The sequence below is a fragment of the Lepisosteus oculatus genome, chromosome 14, assembly GCF_040954835.1.
Source record: "Lepisosteus oculatus isolate fLepOcu1 chromosome 14, fLepOcu1.hap2, whole genome shotgun sequence".
Taxonomy (NCBI): Eukaryota; Metazoa; Chordata; class Actinopteri; order Semionotiformes; family Lepisosteidae; genus Lepisosteus; species Lepisosteus oculatus.
This window is the reverse complement of record NC_090709.1, coordinates 13,468,872-13,482,868: the sequence shown is the minus strand read 5'-3', so window position 1 is coordinate 13,482,868 and position 13,997 is coordinate 13,468,872. Positions and strand designations below refer to the sequence as shown.

The 13,997-nt window shown below is 39.9% G+C and overlaps 1 protein-coding gene and 1 non-coding gene across 1 annotated transcript; both read right to left on the bottom strand.

The window, feature by feature from the left end:
- Nucleotides 1-13,997, bottom strand: part of LOC138242764 (zinc finger protein 271-like) — a 1,399,044-nt gene that overhangs the window by 536,167 nt on the left and 848,880 nt on the right.
- trnar-ucu (transfer RNA arginine (anticodon UCU)) lies at nt 6,460-6,552 on the bottom strand. Its single transcript has 2 exons — nt 6,516-6,552; nt 6,460-6,495 (listed from the first exon to the last, which is right to left on the bottom strand). It is a non-coding gene; the product is annotated as a tRNA-Arg (tRNA).

Genomic DNA, 13,997 nt, shown 5'->3' with positions numbered 1-13,997 from the left:
ACAGTGCGCCTGAGGCTCTTTGGATCGCAATGTAAAAAAAACCAATTGCTCACATCGTGTGACTTCCACGACAGGAAGGAAAGATATCACTTAAAAAAATCAGAACTGAAGATTTGGATCCTGGGCCTCAATTTGATCAAATTATTAAAATAATAATTATCAAAATATCAGATTGTGTTTCTGCAACATTTCGTGCACAGTACGCCATTTTAATCTAAAACAGTCACAACGAGGGCTTTACACGCAGTCTGGGGTATTTTCCCCTTTTATATTTTTGCCACTTTATATCAAACCTGTTATACTCCCAGAAGTGCACAGTAGCTTGTACAAATGTACAATTCACCACTGGTATAAACAGATGTGTGCCGTGTTTGCCTTTGTAAGCATTTGTTTAAAAAATAAGTTCACAATACGATAAAAACACAGAAAGCACAAACTTCATAATACAACGATACAAAATCAATACCAAATCATTATGCCAATTAAGTACCTATCCTTTGAAAACAGAGAACACCTTTATATCTACAAACAACTTGACATTTGTATGTATTTTTGAATTACAAAGCAGACAGAGTAGTCCCTTAATTCAAAGATCGGATCTTGGCCAAAACAAGACAATCAGACGTGGGCTGAATTCGGAACAGGAACCTCTACTTCGTCGTTTATTGAACTTTTGATAAATGTCTGAATGAAACAGATTCGCTTTTTTAACTCTTTGATTAAAGTACACAAAAAGCACCTTCCTTCGAGCTGGAATCGAACCAGCGACCTAAGGACTCCCTGCTAATTCTCCTACACTCCTCCTCTCGACCAACTGAACTATCGAAGGGATGGCGGTAGGCTCTCTGGCACATACTGTCCAATGGAGTGAAATGTTCCAGGTGATTTAAATCCCACTTCGACATCAAGTTTCCAACTCGTTTCCTTAGTCTTGTTTACCTTGAATTTAAGCCACGAACCAGGATTCTACTGTATAAACTTCCAGGGATATTACAAAATGTTTGATGGGGCATCAATCATTCCAGGCGGAAATTGACTCCTTTTTTTTCTCGAGGGATCATATTAAACATTTCATTAGTATCGAGAGGAGGATCACCATGAGACACAAAACAAACAGTTTCTTTCTGTCTTTATTGGAAAGTAGCGTTTGTGCTACATTAATAATATTTTCGTGGAAATAAAGAAGTTTCGAAATGTGGTTTTGAGTTAAATATTAGCGTGTTCATGTAATTAGTTTGTGTTTGTCATTACTATATATATATATTGCCATGTAACTAGAATTTGTAACTGAAGTTTACTATTTGTGTTTTTTTATGATGGTCAGACATTTGTTGATTACAATATTGTATATAATGTATAATTTGAACTACATATTTTTCAGGTGTGAATAATTGTATATTTTAAGAATAAATTTCTAAAATAAATCATTGGCTTTATTTACTAGTTTCTACACCTATAAAAATCTTTCTTTGATGTATAATAGACCTTTAACTATATATGTATAGTAGTCTTCTAAATTTATCCGTATAATAGAACTACAACCATTTATGTATAATAAACATATAATCATAGATGTCTAATTGACGTATAACGATATACATATATTAGAATTTCATTCTAGACCAGTTACGGAGCACAGTTACACGTCTGGTATGCGTTTAATAGTCGTATATTCTACATCTTTTGCCCACTGGGATGTGCCGATTTTAACTTGGCAAACCAAGATACACATTTTCTAATGAAACCTTAATTAAAAGAGTTTGTTTCTCGAAAGCGTGTTATGTAAAAAAAGAGAAAAACGAAAATATATGGATGGTAATCTTTCAAAGCTGAAGATTTTACTTTTGAAAAATTGACATTTTATGTACTGTATGCAGATGCATTCGCTGGTTTTAGAACTTTGCTGTACTTCCTGAATCATTTTCAGTATTATAAAGTGGGTGTAGATTTTTCTTTCAGGTTAGGACGCGAGTGTGTACATGTGTTTGATTTTCGTTTCACTGATTCTCATTGAAGATTTGGGAATTAACGACGAAATAATCAGTTGCCTCGGAAAGCAGAAGGTTTGGTTCTCAACGATATTGAAGACACGCCCATGTAGAGCAGCGGGTGATGATTTGTGCTATAAAAGACCAAGTGCTCAAAGTGACGTCTGCGTTTACCGTTTAGACTTTTCATCTCGGGCGCACTTTTAGAAAGCAAAGATAGAGCAGTTGTGTTGAATCACATTATAACAGCTGTCAGCAGAGTGGCGCAGCAGAAGTGTGCTGGGCCCATAACCCAGAGGTCGATGGATCGAAACCATCCTCTGCTATGTACACTTTATGCACGATTGATAAGCATACCATCAGTTTAATGAAGTGCATTAAAACTGTTTTTTTCTCTCGTGTGTATGAAAGCTTCACACTTAAGGTACTCTTTCATCTTTACCAATAGCAGATGCCCAAATGTATCTTTGGTTGTTCTGCGATCCTTCATAGTTTCCTCAATTCCTTCAAATGAACATCCATATCAAAGCAATTATGTATATATATATATTACAATTAAGGTACATATTAAAAATATCAACGCACATTTGTATAATACTCATTTAATAATGATTGTCAAGGATTGTCAAGTTCTCCAACAAATCTGTGTTCTAATTTTAAAATATTTTTGCTAAGGATACAACTGGTGTATAAATGAATTCTCCCAACAGCCAGTTAAAGAAAAAATCCACACGTGAAGATGGTTTTCTTGGACATTGACTTAGGTACTTATTTGTTTACTTGTTGTAGTTGCACACGAGTAAAACACGAAGATTTCCTGCCACATTCAAGAGGGTTTGCGAAGAAATCCCTTCAATTTTTAGCGGAGATTTTGTTTACATCATCACAATCTGAAGCACGTCCCTGAGTACGTTTGACCCACCAGCCCTTTGTTTAACAGCTGCACAGGGACACATTCCCGTTGCTTTTCACAACTCACATGTTTGTAGTTAAAGAAAATAAAATACTGTCATTTTCCTGCCAGCTGGCAGTATTTCTTCTGCACTGACCAAGAGTAACCAAGAACTTCATTTCATCTTTCGCAGGCTGTAATCTACAGAAAAGGAAGTGAATACTTGTATTAAGCTAAATCAAGCCGACGGAGTTGCACTGCTGTTGTTTTTCTCCACTTTTCGTTAAAAGGAGAAAAAAATCACTGGCATTTTTTGGAAGCATTTCTTCTGTCCTGAGAAGCAAGATTTGTATTTTATCTTTCAGAAGTTGTATGAATTTCTTGAAGTTCAGAAACAACTTGTTCCAGAAAAGAAATTAACACTTGCTTCAAAGTAAATCAAGATGTCGGTGTCTCTTGCTGTGTGTGCTCTTATCTGTCCATCTCTCTCTCCTCTTCTCTCTGGCAGTCTGTGCAGAGTATCTGAAGGGGATGTAACACCACTTGGAAAAGAAAAAAATTCTCAGGAAAATTCTCAGGCAGAATAAAAAATCATTATTCTCTTCTCAGTCAGATTCACAGCTCAGACTCACACTCAGACAGGATCTCAACTCCGTACTGCTCTCTATCCTCACAATCCAGAACCAGAAGATATTCAGACAATCAGTGCTGCTACATGAACAATATCAGACAGAACAGCCTGGACTCATGTCACATTTCCCCCTTTTATCTTTCCTCCCAGCCCTCTTAGAGACATAGAAGAGCTCCTGGTTCTCCTCTCTGTGAACTGGGCTCAGGGGTCACTGATCTGGCAGTTGTGGGCTCTGTTCCAGGTCGAAAGCAAGAAGGATCTATTAACGCTTTCCAGGACTTCCAGCCCTTCAGTATTACTTTCTTTACTGTATGTCAGCCTCCCAAAATGTTTATAAATGTTTTATGAGTGTGGAATTATCTTATTATTTATATACAGTATTTATGTAATAAACACCAGTAGTGACACTATGATCGGTATATTGATTATTTGTAGCCGAGGGTCCGATGGTCGTGTCTACAATAGTGACCATTTGACCAGTCTGTAGCTCTGAGCAGTGGGACTCAGATCACACAGAAGACCTGTCTGTGTGATTCCATACCAGCCCTGGGATTCAGCTACTCTCACAAATGTCTCACAGACCGTCTTATAAATTTACAATTAGATGAAGTCATGTAACAGTTTTACAGATAATTTAAATAATCAGACAGCAGTTTTGGCAGTGGATACATCTCCACATGGGGGAAAGAAACTGAAATATATGTGCTCACTGTAAAGTAGGAAGAGGTGGTCAGACAAGCAAAACAACTTTGCAGATAATGTGAAGTGACATTGTTTTGTGTCAATCAGCTCACAGATTTCGCTTCATGTGCCTTAAGCTGTGCAATTTGTATGGTTGTTGAATGAGATTGATTTCTTCACAAGCCCAGTCAATTGCCAGGTGGAGAGCTTGCCGACACACACCTTCATGAAGACTCTCTTTAAGATTTCATTGTCAAGTCGCCTCCTTTGCATACAATAGTAGCACCGACACTAAGAGAAAGGATGAGAAATAGTGTTTATCAAGCGATTGCAGTGTTTGTTTGACTGAGGATCCTTGTGTGCTGAACTGGCCTCTGGAGAAGTGTAGTGCAGTAAAACAGAAGGTTTGTGTCACTCAAGATTGTTACAGAACAGAACAATACAATTACAATACTTTTATGAGAGTAAATATTACTGGTGCATCACAGTTCTTATAATGGTGAAAACAGGAGCACCTTCTCTACATTTTTGACTGAAGTATTTAAATGGAAAGAAATACTATCACTATGCAATTCATAAATGCAATTGACCTCCTCTAAATGTTCTAGTTTGATGAAACAATGTATGGAATTAGGTGACAATATCGGAATTCATTCAAATGCACAGGATTAATTTTCAGCAACAAAAAAAGTGCTCGGAAATATTTTACAAGAATGAAACCTTACATTCACCTAAATAAACATTCACCATCTACATTAGCAGAGAACAGTAGGACAGAAGGTTAGTGTCACTGGACACTGCGTCAGAGAGGCCGATCTCTTCTCCCTCATTATGCAGGCTTACCCACTCATGATGAACTGTCCTCCAGCGATACTCAGCTGCCATCATCGACTCAGACATGACGTTCATGTACATATTATACCTTAATATGGTACTGCGTTACAATAATTTGATCAAAACAACTGGTGAAAAAAAAGATAAAGACTTTGTCCAAAAAAGAAGCATTTATACCTTTCCTCTCCTACCAGCCATTACAAGTCACCTAGTTTTTAATTTAGAGGTGGATTAAAGCTCTAGTCTCTTTGGGGGTGTGAGTTGGAATCCCACTGCTGCCAAATATCTCCAACTATCTCAGTGTTAAGAAGCAAAAAACACACATTTGCTGCAGAAGTAACAGGAGAATTTGTGCCATTCAGCCTCATAGCGTGATGTCATTTTCTCAGGCTCATTTTTAGATGCTTGTGATCGAATCTATGATTCTTATGAGTGTGCCCTCCATAAAGGTAGCACAGATATAACGTGCCAAGTTTTCAGAGAATTGCATTAAATACAGGTCAGAAGAAGGCGACAAAGTGTCCGCTAGGCAGTTCAGCTATTTCAACGGTGTTCTCTGTTGTTTAGGTCCAGAATGACACCCGTTACAACCAGGAAACACACAGTGTCAGGCATCAAAAAGACTTCCCAAAACCCTGATCCTCTCCTTGATCCGGTGATGGCATCCAGACATTTCCTGCAACAAAGCCAGGATACGGTCTTCAACAACACGAGTGAAAGGCTAATTCCCAACCTTTGCAATCCTTTGCAAAGAAGGACCGCATGTGCTCAGTGTTAAATGCGCTGTTCATTATTATTATTAATAATAATAATCTATACATTATATAGTGCCTTTAAAGGTGGCTTTTCAAAGTGCTTTACAGAATGAAACCAATAAAGTTAAAAAATACACAAGATAAGCAGGATGAGAATACACAGTTAGAGGAGACAATAGATGGTGGTATTAAATACAGTAGGAACAGAGGGGTAAAGAATAGTTCATTAAAGGCTCTTCTAAAGAAGAGGGTTTTGAGTCTGGATTTGAAGGAGTTTAGAGAAGGTGACTCTCTGATATCCTTGGGAATAAAGATCCAGAGCTTTGGTGCAAAACAGGAGAAGGCCCTGTCACCCATAGAGTGTAGATGGACTGGGGGACAGATAGGAGACCAGAATTAGAAGAGCAAGGTTGTGAGGTGGGGAGTAGGGCGATAACCCAGACAGGTACTGTGGTGTCAAGCCATGGAGAGCCTTATAGGTGAGCATGAGGATTTTGAAGTTGACAGGAAGCCAGTGCAAGGAGTCCAGGACAGGAGTAATGTGATCACAGTCCAGTGCTAATTTCTTTCTTGTGGCTGCTGGTTCATTTTCAACTGTGGACTCTTAAGAAGTCCTTTATTTGACTTGATCAACACTAATCCCTAGAGGATTTTGAAAGGTTGAATCAAAATGATACATGACTCTGGTGGGACTCAAACCCACAACCTTTGAATGACTTCATTCTATCAAAGCCTAGAAGTCCAATGCGCTCTCCATTGCGCCACAGAGCCAACCAATACATCGCTATATAAAACAGCTACAGAAAGCTGTAACTCATGCTTCTCCCGTTGTCTTTAAATTAAGCTCCATAAATATTGACAATGAGTGGCCTGTTGTCTACGAATAGATACCACTGGGATTCACACCCAGGGTCTCCTGGTTTTTAGTGAGGCGGCTTAACCAGCTAAGCCATGGTGCCAAACCTGCTAAATGTTATCCACAACTTCAAACACCTGTGAGAAACGGGCAACTGCAGTGTTACGCCTGCTGGCTCAACAGATAATCCTTTTTGAAGTTTAAGGAGAGGATTTCTTTGTCAATTCAATTAAACATTTTAGAAATGCTGAACGATTTATGTGTTTCACGCGCAGAAATATTTTATCGTTACGTACTTTTTCTGTGCAGTTAGTTCTCCTTCAACTCCGCCCAACAACAGAGGTCGTTTTTAATACAGGAGTAAAGGCACATTGCACATCAGCAAAACATCCCGTACAGGTTTAGGGAGAGCGACATCAGTGATTGGAAGGTTGGAAGTTTCGGGTCACTTTTTTATTATAGATTCAAGCAGCCCTGAATACCTTTTCAAGAAACATTTCAGAATCCCAGTCACGTCCAGTATGATTGCTACACAGGTCTACAGTATACAATCAGAATACTGTTTGTGCATTATATAAAACACACCGCCCAAAGCATTTCTAAAACAGGAATTACATGTTTCTGAATGGCCCTCCTTTATAAATAAAATAAAAGGTCTGAAGCCTGCTCCAAAGAAGCACTATATTCAGAGCTGACAAAGATGTGATAGGAAACATCTCGGAAAACGAAGATGCAGTCATTTCCACGCGTCGCACAACAAGAGCTGAACCCACCCGACTTTCTCCAAAAGAGTAAGGTGTAAGGAGTGTGGCTGGGTGGTCTAAGTGCTGGGTTTGTGCTCCATTTTCTTCACTGGGTTAGGTTTGAATCTTGCCGCTGCTAAGTGTTGGTGGGTTAAGACCTTCCTTCTATTGCGACATCAATGGGTAAAAGCTTTGCTTGGCAGTCTGTCGAGAGACTGAACTAGGTGTTTCAAGATAGTCTTTGTCAGCTTAACATCAAGGCATAAAAAAGCATCAGCAATGCTCTTTGGTCCCTTCAGCATTATGCAGGGAACAACATCTGCTGTGATCACTTTTGAGTCAGTATGAATCGTAGTGTGCCGCAATTGTTTTTAAAATTGGTTCTGTAGTGTAAGAAAAACCGGCCGTTCAGGGACGCCAAATATGTAACTGTAGTGGCTCTCTGAAGGCACCAGTTCTGTAGGGTTTGGGCATTTACTGAGACAATTATTAATTGTAGCAGTAAATCACAAAGTTGATTCTTTTGATGGCTTTAGAGTCCAACCATGCGACATAACTCAAACAACGCACACACACAGGTGCTAATACACGAGGATACATTTATTAATACATAGAATATGCATGTAAACCTAACAGATCTTATCGAGAGGGTTATCAGAATACAAAAGATATATATTCAATCAGTTACAAAGTGTTACACATATCAAGAGGACATACGTTCAGTATATCATTCATTAAGACTGTTTCGTAAAGTGAACTTGGTTACAACTTCTACATTAGATACTCAAAACAAGTACATAACTCTTAGGAATTAAATTGATATCAACTGGTTTGGATAACAATTGAATTCTCAAGCTGTAATGCAGTGAAGTTGAATACTCATCCAATTTCTGGGGATTCAGATCTCCTGCGGGCACAAAGAAACAGTTGCAGGCTGTTGCTGTCCAATCCGCGCTCTCTGGCTCGGTGCCAGGCTGTGCTGTGCGGCTTGTGACGGTGCACTGCTGATGCTCACTGTTGGCTTTAACTAGCAAAGTTTGTGCACAGGAGAAAAGATGACTGTGGGTCCCAGAAAGTCAGGAAGAGGACCGGTTCGTGCCTGATGAAGAGCTAGTTCTGAATAGTGATTCAGCTGTCCACAGTTCCGACCTGTTCACGAGGCCTGCTGCTGGTTACTCTCTGGCAACCTCCACTCTAGACTCTAAGAACAAAGGAAAGTTCTGGCACTCTGACACACTGGCCGTTCCGTGGTTGTCCGGGCTGAGTCTCAGGATGGTCAGGAGGCACGCTGCGAGAATGTCCTGCCCTTGGGAGCCTTCTGCTCCTGGGCCGTCCTGCCCTGGAATTCTCCTTTGAATTCCCTTTAGAACAGTCCACAGAATCCTCTCCAGAATCTTACTGATCTCACTGAATCTCCCTGAATCTCTGTGTTGCCTGTTTTTACCTGGAGGAACTTCAGCTCGTTGATTGGCTGAAAGTTCCATGGGCATCAGAGTCCCACGTGGGTTACTCGGCCCTACCAGCCCCTGATTGGTTGATCAAGGTGAGATATGAGTCACTTACTCCTGACACTTAGGAATGCAGTCCAGATGTCCAACTGGCACTCCCTAGACAGATAGGCACCAATGGATGACCATTGATCATGATAGCCAGGCTTAGCTAAGTGCATCCCCCTTTGGGAGCTGTCCTTATCAGGAACCTTAAATCAGCCTGCATGAATAGTTTCTCTGTGGCTGCACCACAGAGATGAACAGAGAAATGGGGCCTCATTTGGGAAGGCTCAGAACACTTAATTCTTTCTTATTAATAAGCCTCGCCGCTACAGTAGGCATGGTGCATTTGTCTGTGAAACTTGAATGCTGTGCTTTTTCACGCAGAATCATTGGCAGGAGCAAAGCTTATTCAATCTTTGCGCACAGCGCTCTATCAGAAATACTTTGTCCAAGTTTTGAAGAGATTGTGGGATTCTCTGCACACGTTCACATCGCGTACCTCAAACAACACCACCATTCGATGGGAAATTGATTCTACTTCTTGCAGTTGTTCCTGTGGTTGCGATAGTTACAAAGTTGCACTTTCCTCCACCTTCTGCTATAGTATTCATTGGGTGAGCTTCATCAATTGGCTCAGAAAGGTCAACTGTGCTTCGGAAAAAATCAGCAGCAGTGTCTTTATTTTGTCGGTGAGTATGGCTGTCTTTTAAAGCACATGAAAAACACGAGTTTGTGGATTTCTCCAAATAGCAACGAATTCAGTTGTGCAGAGCTTTACTGCTTTCAGAGGGTCTTTTACCGACGTTGCTGTAGTAGAGAAGTGACATAATCACAAACGCAACCATTTGTGCTGGCTGTTTAACTAAGTATTAAGCTTTTTTAACTATCACATGATTTTAACTAATTTAACATCATCTCCAGAAGAGCACCTCGCACTGCTCACTGAGCTGATGTATGTGCCCATTTCTCAAAAAATTAAATATCATCTGAACTGATTTTTTTCTACTTTAAATGCTTTCCTACTCTTTTAATATTTCAGTTAAATCTTTTATTTTGAAGTACTTTCCATTGATATTAATCCTAGTCCCGATGAATGATTCTGGGACATGGTGCGTCTTGAATAATGTTCTTATAGGTTTCAGTTTGGAAAAGTGCGCTCTCCAGAAGCTACCGAAACCTCTAATGGTCACACAAAGCTTAATGCAATAGCAACGTTTGGGGTTGAAAAAGAATATAACTTGCTATGAATATGAACACTGTTCCAGGAGGCGTGTAAGGACTATTTTGGCTCAGATCACCAATTTACCTTACATTTCTACTCCATTAATATCGCTATTGAGTGCTAAAGGTAGGTCCTGGCAATACTTCTTGAGATCTTCTTTAGAAAAATTTAAAAATATATATTTCCAGTACTAAAAAAAAAGTAAAAAATACTGATTACGTGCAACTGATAAAATCTCTCTTCCAGGGACGTTGTAGCTACATGCAAATTACAATGGAAAACTTTATCAGCTTTAAAAGTTTCTTTTGCATTATAAGACGATCAGCATGACACTCAAAACATACCTGTATTCAGTAAGCGGTGAGTCTGCTGGCTGAGCAAGTTGCCTCCTCTACACACAATAGCAGCCCTGAAGCTAAGATAAATGAAGAGAAATTGCTTTTATTGGGCACTTTTCATATCCGATGAGCTTGACATCTCCCAAGGGCGATGGAGTTTTTTTGCGACACTTACAAGAGAAATCATGTAAGGGAAAAATGTATTTTTTTCATGGAGAAAACGTGCACCAGGAAATGTTTTGTTTTGAAGAAGTGATTTAACATGATACATGACCTAATTTACTAGAGTAAATGCTCACACTGCAAGGTCTGCTTTACTACAAGAGAGAAGTAGAGTGAAAGATGTCATAATTTCACTGCGTTGTTGAAGAAAACACCTTTTTCTTTGAATTCTAAATCAATCAGAATTTCAAAGTGACACACAAACCCTTTGTCTGTATTAAAGAGATGATATTTTAAAACTGATAAAAATGTAGAAAACACGTTTCTCACTTAGAAATTTAGGATGGGATTATTACTATTACTAGTAATTACTAGTTGCAGTACTGAACTCACCATGGTGCAATTCAGTTACATGATTGGCCAGTGGTTTCATGGATAATGCGTCTGATTTTGCATCATGAGATTGGAGGTTCGATTTCTACTGGGTTCGTGTGTTTTTAAATCAGGCTACTCAGAAATAGATGTCCATTATGTGAATGAACCGCACCTGAAAGCAAACGTTGGTCGGGTTTCCTTCTTTCCAGCATGAAATAGCAAATCGTTACAAAAAGCACCAGCTAATGTCCAATAGCATTAGTCATTTTAATTAACATGAATATACTGTAAGGTCTTGGTACATGGGATTGGATTTCATCCACAATTTAAAAAAGGGCAAATTATATTTATAGGCTTCAGACACATTTTAATACAAAAGTGACCTAAAACTCTGTAACTTTCAGGTTAGTTTGAACCTGTAATGAAAAAGGGGCCTGAAACTTCCATTCTGTGATGTAACTGTCTCTAAAGTCGGACGTGATGTTTCACGGATGTGCAGTGTGCCTTTTCTCTTGTCATGTTCAAAATGACTTGCTGTGTAATTTCCTGAATGCGTGTCCTGTACTGCTCTGTTATTTCATTTAGATTATCTATGTGGTGTACAGATAAAACCAAACTGCAAGGTCTAATTCCTGGGTTCGGCACCAGCTGAACCTGAACATACATCATCCGATCTCAACATGATTTGAACACACAACCTTTTGATGTGGTATCAGATGCACTACCATCACACCACTCCCCATAAGTGCTTTTAATTCCCCCAAGGAGAAAAATATTTTTTTTTCATTCTCTCCTGTGAGAAGCGCCGCTCTTCCAACGAGGGTCTCTTCTTCCCAGACCACAGATTATTTTTCCTGTCCGGCTCTCACACAGAGAGCAGACACACTGTCTCCACTAATGTGTTTACTACATCTATAGATCTGACCCCCTTACAGCCCTGATATTCCTGGACAGGATCCCATATTGAGCAGTATTTCTCACGTTCTGAACTTACAGTGTGTACACAATATACTTTATACACAAAGTAAGTGTTTTCGTAACTCTTGGACGTTTTGTCAAAATGTTACTGGCATGCCAAAATTGCCCCCTCAACTGAACAGTCCCACCCCCCTCAGTTTTGGATAAAAGGTTTGGATAAAAAGTTTTTGAACACTTTCACTTACTTAACTTGAGCCGTAAAAAATAGTTGTACTTTGTCAATGGTCAGATAACTACACTAACCCCGAATTCACAGTTACTACATCAGACTGTTTGATGTGCAGGAGGGCTATCTGTCCAGGAACAGCACGTTACATAGTGTCTATGTTTTGGGGTGTCAACATTATTATGACCTTATTTGCTCAGGTAGACCAATGCCTTGCAGTAGTTTATCCTTATACTTACAATCGTTATATAACTAGGACTGTAGTTATAGAAGTTTGTACTTTCTGTTGGTTTTACAATGATTTCTTAATGATTCAGAACCTCGTTACCGTTGATGTTGTTGCAAAAATGAACACATATGGTTGATGGTCCAGGCAAAAATAATCACGTGAGTTCTGATGAACGTGGAACTGTTCTTCATCACTAAATACCAGATTGCTTGTCGTTATCTTCTAACATGAAATACTAATCAGTGGCATGCTAGCGAGAATTCACTTGGATGGTTGCAATGGCTCCGTTTAAACCGAAATATCACTACCCCCCTCAGGATTTCAGACCCCCCCCCTACAGATCATTCCCCTGGCGCCAGTCCTGGGTATAATGATGAACATAGCTGCCTTGCAAGCAGTGAATCTGGGTGTGATTCCCACCTGACCCATCAACAAACCTTTTCCAATGAGTCTTTGATCAATTTAAAAAAGTCTTGAAGCTGGTAGGCTAGGGAAGAAGCACTGTTTGAGTGCACTGAGGAAAATGTGCTACTGTGCTGTGCTGCTCCAGTAGCGCAATTGGTCAGGTTGTGGTGCTTTTATAGTGGAGTTATACCGAGGTTGTGAGCTCAATCATCACGTGGAGTAGGTTCCGTTTTCAGCTGCAGAAACGTGCTGTTGAATTTATGTCGGTTCTTGTGTTACTTTTTCCTCTCGATGGAGCTGTATTAATGCAGGCACACCTGCTTCCATGTCAAGTTATTTTATCGTTGCTTACAAACCAACACACTGCAGACACCTCTGATATTGTCACTGCTTGTGGGCCACGTGTTCCTGCTGTCAGCCTACCATGATCATACACCTATAGAAATATTACTGCTGTAGTACAGGAGCGAAGAAACAAAACAAAAGCACACCAAGTTTAAAAAGGTCAAAATGTGTCAAAGCCCTTCCTCGAGGAGAATGGGGTTCAAACCTACTTGTGCAGAGTATCATGTATTAAGAGGAGATTGCCTTAACCACTAGGCCACCTCCATACACACTTCAGCCCCCTCCGGACATGAGTTGCCTCTTTCCCCATACTCAAGGGTAATTTTCCTCTTCCACCTACAATTTCAACATTTACCTTGTGAGATGTCAAACCACAGAGCCTGTGCTGCGCTTCAGTGTTAGCTGTAGTGGACACCCCGTTGAACATAAAAAGCATATTGAGCTCCTTGGACATAAGCCATTTCTCGTCACTTGCCCAGCGAGCAGGCTCAGCGCACACTGAATGCAGGTGTCTCAGAGCAATTGAGATGTGTCCAAGTGGCTGTAAAAGGGATATCTGATGCCAATGCCATGGCTTAGTTCTCTGGTTGGAGTATTCTCGGTCGCATTTAATGGCAACGTCATGGCAACGTCAGCTCAAACCACCAAATGGAGACGGGTGTGCCGACAAGCTGACCCTGCTGATGCAGAATTAACACTAGGATGTGAGAATGCTGTGGCTTAGTTGGTTAAAGTGCCTGCCTAGTAAACAGGAGATCCTGGGGTTGAGTCTCAGTGGTGCCTGTCTTGCTGCATAGTTTATCATTATGGACAGCAACATGCTTCTACATTTAATTTAATGGAAGTGTTCATTTAATTTTTGGAACAACTTGTTTTTAAAAAAATCCATACAAATTGCGAAAGA